Source organism: Taudactylus pleione, unplaced genomic scaffold (genome assembly GCF_031769625.1).
Source record: "Taudactylus pleione unplaced genomic scaffold, aTauple2 ptg000116l, whole genome shotgun sequence".
Taxonomy (NCBI): Eukaryota; Metazoa; Chordata; class Amphibia; order Anura; family Myobatrachidae; genus Taudactylus; species Taudactylus pleione.
Genome location: NW_028284518.1, coordinates 23,195,587 through 23,203,881, shown reverse-complemented (window position 1 = coordinate 23,203,881; position 8,295 = coordinate 23,195,587). Strand labels below are relative to the sequence as shown.

At 43.6% G+C, this 8,295-nt stretch overlaps 1 pseudogene; it reads right to left on the bottom strand.

Annotated features, from left to right (window-relative positions):
• Positions 1–6,721: 6,721 nt before the first annotated feature.
• LOC148524828 (5S ribosomal RNA) lies at positions 6,722–6,839 on the bottom strand (annotated as a pseudogene).
• Between the last annotated feature and the right edge of the window lie 1,456 nt (positions 6,840–8,295).

Sequence of the window (8,295 nt, the reverse complement as noted above, 5' to 3'; positions counted from 1 at the left end):
TAGGGGCTGGCTGGACTGTGTTGTGCTGCTGTTGTCCAGAGGGGCTGGCTGGGCTGTTTTGTGCAGTCAGTTGTCCATAGGGGCTGTGTCCACTCCAAAAGTCTATAGGGGCTGGCTGGGCTGTGTTGTGCAGTGTCCCATAAAGGCTGTAGTCCTAAAGGGGTGCTGTAGCGTTGTCCAGGGGATGATCAGGGGTGCTCCCCTCAAGTGCAAAAAAAACATTTATTTCTGTGTTTGTGAAATGTGTGCATTGCAGCTGCACGTGCATCAACAAAGGAGCAGCGCCAAGCCTGCGCCTGTGTCATAAGTAAAGGGCCGGCTGGCTCAGCTCTTAAAGGGTGGTGTAACCCCCAAAGTGCACTCCAAAAAAAAATAAAAAATTCTTCTTTTCTGTGTTGTGAATTGTGTGCCCTGTAGCTGCACGTGCATCAACAAAGGAGCAGCACCAAGCATGTACCTGTGTCATAAGTCTGTTAAAGAGTGGTGTAACCCCCAAAGTGCGCTCCACAAAAAATAAACAATTCTTCTTTTTTTCTGTGTTTGTGTGTGAAATACATGCGCAGTAGCCGCACGTGCATCAACAAAGGAGCAGTGCCAAGTGTGCGTCTTTGTCATAAGGGCCGGCTGGCTCGTCTGTTAAAGGGTGGTGTAACACCCAAAGTGCACTTCAAAAAAAATAAAAAATTCTTCTTTTCTGTGTTGTGAATTGTGTCCGTTGTAGCCGCACATCCACCAACAAAGGAGCAGCGCCAAGCGTGCGCCTGTGTCATAAGTCTGTTAAAGGGTGGTGTAACCCCCAAAGTGCACTCCCAAAAAATTTAAAAATTCTTATTTTCTGTGTTGTGAATTGTGTGCACTGTAGCCGCACATCCATCAACAAAGGAGCAGTGTCAAGCGTGTGCCTGTGTCATAAGTAAAGGGCTGGCTGGCTCGTCTGTTAAAGGGTGGTGTAACCCCCAAAGTGCACTCCAAAAAAAAATAAAAAATTCTTCTTTTCTGTGTTTGTGTGTGAAATATATGTGCAGTAGCCGCACGTGCATCAACAAAGGAGCAGCGCCAAGCATGCGCCTGTGTCATAAGTATGTTAAAGAGTGGTGTAACCCCCAAAGTGCGCTCCACAAAAAATAAACAATTCTTTTTTTCTGTGTTTGTGTGTGAAATGTATGCGCAGTAGCCGCACGTGCATCAACAAAGGAGCAACGCCAAGTGTGCGCCTGTGTCATAAGTAAAGGGCCGGCTGGCTTGTCTGTTAAAGGGTGGTGTAACCCCCAATGTGCACTCCAAAAAAATTAAAAAATTCTTCTTTTCTGTGTTGTGTGCGCCTTAGCCGCATGTATATATCAATATAACATAAATGGAGGACAAAACTTTTGTCCGATAAAAATAAAATAGGTAAAGATAAAGAACCACTTCCTCCTAGTGCTGAAGCTGCTGCCACTAGTCATGACATAGATGATAAAATGCCATCAACGTCGTCTGCCAAGGTCAATGCCCAATGTCACAGTAGAGGGCATATAAAATCCCAAATGACAAAGTTCAGGAAAATGACCTTAAAAAAACATTTAAATCATCTGAGCAGAAACATAAACTTGCCAATATGCCATTTATGACACGGAGTGGCAAGGAACGGCTAAGGTCTTTGGAAGCCCTCCTCCCGCTACAAAAATCAAACGAGTTAAGCTGGCAAAAGCACAGCGAAGAACTGTGCGTTCTAAGAAGATATCACAAATCCCCAAGGAGAGTCCAAGTGTAGTGGCGGTTGCGATGCCTGACCTTCCCAGCACTGGATGGGAAGAGGTGGCTCTTTCCACCATTTGCACACCCTCTGCTAGTGCTGAAAGGAGCACCCACAGTCCACTTGCTGATATGCAAATTGAAGATGTCACTGTTGAAGTACAACAGGATGAGGATACTGGTGTAGCTGGCGCTGAGGAGGAAGTTGGCGAGGAGGATTCTGATGGTGATGTGGTTTGTTTAAATCAGGCTCCGGGGGAGACAGTTGTTGTCTGTTGGATGAAAAAGCCCATCACGGTCATGCCTGGGCAGAAGACCAAACATTCCACCTCTTTGGTCTGGCAATATTTCTATCCAAATCCAGACAACAACTGTCTTGCCATATGTACCATATGTAAAGGTGAAATAAGTAGGTGTAGGGACGTTAACCACCTAGGAACATCCTCCCTTATACGTCACCTGCAGCGCATTTATAAAAAGTTACTGTCAAGTTCAGAAACTTTGGGTAAGACCGTAAGCAGTCCAGGGACACCTAAATCCCTTTGTCCTGTTGTATCCAAGCACCTGCAAACCACACCGTCAACTCCCTCCTCATCAATTTCCTCCTTAGTCAGGATTGGAAGTAGTCCTGCAGGCCATGTCACTGGCATGACTGACTCTCCTATCCGGGATTCCTCCGGAGGATGCTGCATTGCTATGCCTACTGCTGCCACTGCTGCTGTTGCTGCTGGGAGTCATTAATCATCCCAGAGAGGAAGTAGGAACACCACTACTTTTACTAAACAATTGACCCTCCAACAGTCCTTAGTGAGGAGGATGAAGTACATACAACAGCAGTCATCCTGAAGCAAAACGGATAACTGAGGCCTTGACTGCTATGTTGATGTTAGACGTGCGTCCGGTATCCGCCATTAGTGCAGTGGGATATAGACAATTGATGGAGGTAACGTGTCCCCGGTACCAAATCCCGTCTAGATTCCACTTCACCAGACAGGCAATTCCGAGACTGTACAGAAACGTCAGAAAAAGTGTCCTCAGTGTCCTAAAAAATGTGGTTATACCCAATGTCCACTTAACCACGGATATGTGGACAAGTGGAACAGGGCAGACTAAGGACTATATGACTGTGACAGCCCACTAAGTAGATGTATCACCTAACGCAGCAACAACAGCAGCGTCACCAGTAGCAGCATCTCAGAAACGCTAGCTCGTTCCAAGGCAGGCTACGCTGTGTATCACCGGTTTCAGTAAGAGGCACACCGCCGACAACCTCTTAGAGAAACTGAGGGAAATCATCGCCCAGTGGCTTATCCCACTTAGACTCTCCTGGGGATTTGTGATATCTGACAACGCCACCAATATTGTGCGGGCATTACATCTGGGCAAATTCCAGCATGTCTTTGTTTTGCTCACACAATAAATTTGGTGGTGCAGAATTTTCTGAAAAACGACGGGCGTGCAGGAGACGCTTTGGGTGGCCCGAAAAATTTCTGCCCACTTTCACCATTCAGCGACTGCGTGCCGAAGACTGGAGCACCAGCAAACACTCTTGAACCTGCCCCGCCATCACCTGAAGCAAGAGGTTGTGACGCAGTGGAACTCAAACCTCTATATGCTTCAGAGGATGGAGGAGCAGCAAAAGGCCATTCAAGCCTATACATCCACCTATGATTTAGGCAAAGGAGGTTGTATGCACCTGACTGAAGCGCAGTGGAGAATGATTTCCGTGTCATGCAAGGTTCTCTAGCCCTTCGAATTTGCACACGTGAAGTCAGTTCAGACACTGCCAGCTTGAGTCAGGTCATTCCCCTCATCAGGCTTTTGCAGAAGCAGCTGGAGAAAGTGAAGGAGGAGCTAAGATGGAGCGATTCCGCTCGGCATGTGGGACTTGTGGATGAAGCCCTTCATTCGCTTTGCCAGGATTCCAGGGTGGTCAATCTGTTGAAATCAGACTACTACATTTTGGCCACCATGCTCGATCCTAGGTGTAAAGCCTACATGGTGTCTCTCTTTCCAGCCAACACAAGTCTGCAGAGGTGCAAAGACTTGCTGGTGAAAGCACTGTCAGCTGAGGTGGAACGTGACACATCAACAGCTCCTTAATTTTCTCCCGCAACTGGGGCTGCCAGGAACTTAGGTATCCTAAGCAACCTGCTGGCGGTGATGCAGGGCAGGCAGGACCAAGTTTGGACATCTGGTCTGGACTGAAGGACCTTGCAACAATTTCTGACATGTCTACTGTCACTGCATATGATACCGTCACCATTGACAGAATGGTGGAGGATTACATTGGTGACAGCATCCAAGTAGGCATGTCAGACAGTCAGTACCTGTACTGGCAGGAAAATTGGGCAATTTGGAAGCCCCTGTACAAACTGGCTCTATTTTACCTGAGTTGCCCCCCCTCCAGTGTTTACTCCGAAAGAGTGTTTAGTGCAGCCGGGAACCTTGTCAACGAAAGGCGTAGGAGATGCTTCCACAAAATGTGGAGAAGATGATGTTTATCAAAATGAATTATCAACTCTTCCAGGGAGACAAGCCTCCAGAATGTACAGAGAGACCTGTGGTGATGGATTCCAGCGGGGACGAATTAATACTCTGTGAGGATGAGGATGTACACAAAACTGAAGAGGGTGAGGAATCGGTGGATGAGGAGGATGAGGACGACATCTTGCCTCCGTAGAGGCAGTTTGTGCAGGGACAGATTAATTGCCAGCTTGTTTTGTGGGGGCCCAAACGAACCAATCATTTCAGCCACAGTCATGTGGCAGACCCTGGCGCTGAAATGATTGGTTTGTTAAAGTGTGCATGTCCTGTTTATACAACATAAGGGTGGGTGGGAGGGCCCAAGGACAATTCTATCTTGCACCTCTTTTTTTCTTTGCATTATGTACTGTTTGGGGCCTAGTTTTTCAAACTGCCATCCTGTTTGCCACTGCAGTGTCACTCCTAGATGGGCCACGTGTTTGTGCCGCCCACTTGTGTTGCTTAGCATAGTCATCCAGCTACCTTGGTGCAACCTTTTAGCCTAAAAACAATATTGTGAGGTGTTCAGAATAGACTGGAAATGGAGTGGAAATTAATGTTATTGAGGTTAATAATAGCATAGGAGCATAAAAACCCACAAATTATGTGATTTTAGCTGTTTTTATGCTTTTTAAAAAAAAAAAAAAAATACAGATCCAAAACACAAAACCCAGAACCCAAAACACGGAAGGGTGGTTTTGGCAAAACCAATCCAGATCCAAAACACAAAGAAAGATCCTGATCCAAAACCAAACACGAAAAGTGGCCGGTGCACACCCCTAGTATTCAGTATATGGATGGTTACTTGTACGTCCTTACCATTTGTATTTAGTTGTTGTTATGGTGATGGGTGCATGTTGGTGACGTCATTGTGATGCGCGTATCAGGAAGAAACACGCAGAGAAATGGTGATGGGGAGCACTTATTTACGGTGAGAGTTTGTGTAATATATGTCCTGATGAAAATGCTGTCGCATTGAAAATTCGACCGACTGAATTCTTGCAGTTGTCCTTTTTAAAATCCTCGTGTGCCGCCATCTGTGCTATGTATATATATATATATATATATATATCTATATATGTATATATATATCTATATATATATATATATATATATTGAAATAAAGCCGGCACTCCACAGGTTAAATAACATACAAATGCCTGGGTGCCCTCTGATGGTCAAAACAGGCCAAAATGTATACATGCAAAAACAGCGGCACTCTCAGGACTAAAGAAGACTCCAGACTCCCAAGGTCAAGTTCAACGTTTCAGTCAAACGACTTTTATCAAGAACCATAGAACAATGAAAAGGTACATACCTATATACCAGCATACATCCCATAGTGACAAAACGTGTAGCCTGCCCAGCGACTCCCGCCGGATGAAGTGACGTCATCAAAGCGAGACCCGCCTCCTCTAGATGATGCGGCCACCAGACGCATTGTTGCCATAGTAATGCTCCATAGCATCGGAGTTTACTACGTGCAGGCGTCAGGCCGATCATGTGACCAACCCCTCAGCTGACCAGCAAGGTCCGTTTACTGTGTGTCAGACGGGGTTGGTGACGGAGGATGTAGCGCATGCAGTAAATAGTAACTCAATGTAACATAGTGAACAGCGCTGCGAACCACAATAGCACAATTAAGTGCAATGAAAGTAAACACAATGCATGCTACACTGTGTGTTGAAACGGGTGCCTGGGCAGGCTATTATCAAGTGTGGAAAACTAAGTGATGTTAACATGACAATAGGTGCTCATGAACAATAGCTATGACAATAAAAATATAAACATATACACCAAAGAAAAAGGTGAACATAGTACTTGCAATGAAGCATCAATAAAACCTGTACATACACATACATAACGTGGAAAACAATAGTACAAAAATGATATACATCGAACTGAAAGACTTGTTATACAAAAATGATGAACACTGGAAACACCAGGTAAGGATGAAAAAAGAAATCTGAAATTCATGTCCTGTGCTGACTAAGCACATGGAAAATAATGTATTAACAGGATAAATCTAGGTAGACTATGCATATACATACGATGTGGCACAATTCGTCAAAATGCAATACAACCAAAGAACAGATGGAAGGGACCGCTGAAACCAAAGGTGCATCTAATGGACACCATGTCAATATGCATGGAATATGCAATATGGATGTCCCAATATTGAAGTGATGCTACTATGCCCCATATCACCTGTAAGAGAGCAATAGTAAGTCAAAATATGTAAAGTCTTAAGAAAAGAATGATTGTCTATACCACACCAGTGGTGGCTGATCAACCTGTGAACGGAATGTGTAATTAATCCATTCAAAAAGATTTTTTTGATAGAGGGATCTGTATTCCATGGACGTTGAGAAGTGAAAGCAGAAGAAAAGAAAAAAACTAAGCAAGGAGACAGGAAATAAACGATGGATGGAGCAGATGAGACACGACTAAGGATCTCAGTATGTTACAGCACCATGTATTCCATGGGGGTCTCCCACCCAAGTACTAACCTGGCCTACACTGCTTAGCTTCAAAGATCTAACGGTATAAGGCATATCCAGTGTAGTATGACTGTAACAAGAATGTATACAATCCAGATTGTTAAGTCCTTGATCCCTCTGAACCTACCATCTAAGATAATAAAAGAATGAAAAAAGAACAAAATAGTGAAAGAAGATGAATGAACAAAAAAAGAATGAAGAAATGGAAAAAAAAGGAAACAGATTATAAAACCATCCAAGAAAGAACATGGGATAATGGGTAATGAATACCCAGTGAGTAATTGCAGGGTCAATAGACTCTATGAAATAATGAATATTGTCTCATTTTCAAAAGAAACATGAGAAGGATAATTGTTCGTTAAGTCCATGAGGAGATACAGTGTTCATCTTATGGATCCAAAACACCTCACGTTGTAGAAGTTTCTTTTCACGGTCACCTCCCCTTTTGTTAGGTGGAATATGGTCGATGAATTTGTATACCAAACTGGATAAAGGATGTCTTGAATTCTTAAAATGGCGAGCCACCGGCTGGTCGACTTCTTTACCTTCAAGGGCCTGTCTTATGGCAGATCTGTGTTGTGCCATTCTGATTTTTGCTGTACATGTAGTTTTTCCAATATAGACCAGACTGCAAGGGCAACGGATCATATATATAATGTATTTGGAGGAGCCTGTTAACACATGATTTATTGGTATGCGTTTCCCTGAGTGAGGATGTGCGACATCAGGACCTGTCTCCAAAAAACCACAGGTGGTACAACCTGTGCACCGGTAACATCCAGGTTTTTTGGCCAGAAAATGCTGTTCACTTTTGCGCGGACCATAATTCACATCATTATGGACTAGCCAATCTTTAAGGTTCCTACCACATTTGTATCCAAGCATAATTCTGGAATTCCTCAATGGTTTGATGGAGTCATCAGTATTAATGATGGGCCATAGACGTTTTGAAGTAGAATTGATAAATTTACTGGCAATATTGTGTTGATTAATAAATAGCATGGTATTCGTATTTTTTGATGTGGAAACATTTGGTGCAGTAGTCTGTTTGTTGCGTTCAATGGCTCTCTGTTTGGCTAAATGGAGATCCTTCTGTTTATATCCACGTTGTATGAATTTTACAATCATGTTGTCAATTTCTTTATCTGCAAGCTGTGGATCACTTGTGATTCTGAGTGCTCTTAGAAACTGTGAGTATGGAAGACTCCTCTTGAGTGAAGTAGGGTGATGGCTTTGTGCATGCAACAAAGTATTGCTATCTGTTGGTTTGTGATAGACGGATGTAATAAATTGGGAGCCCGACCAATAAATGTTAATGTCCAAGTAGTGCACATTGCTGGAACTTTGTTCAAACGTAAACATGATGTGGTTATGCATGGAGTTTATATGGGTCATAGCATTAATAAAATCTGTTTCAGTTCCTGACCATAGGACCATAATGTCGTCGATGTAACGGATGTAAAACACCAATGACTTTTTGAATTCAGGGTTATTCAAAAAAAGTTTCTTTTCTACAGAAAACATGTATACATTG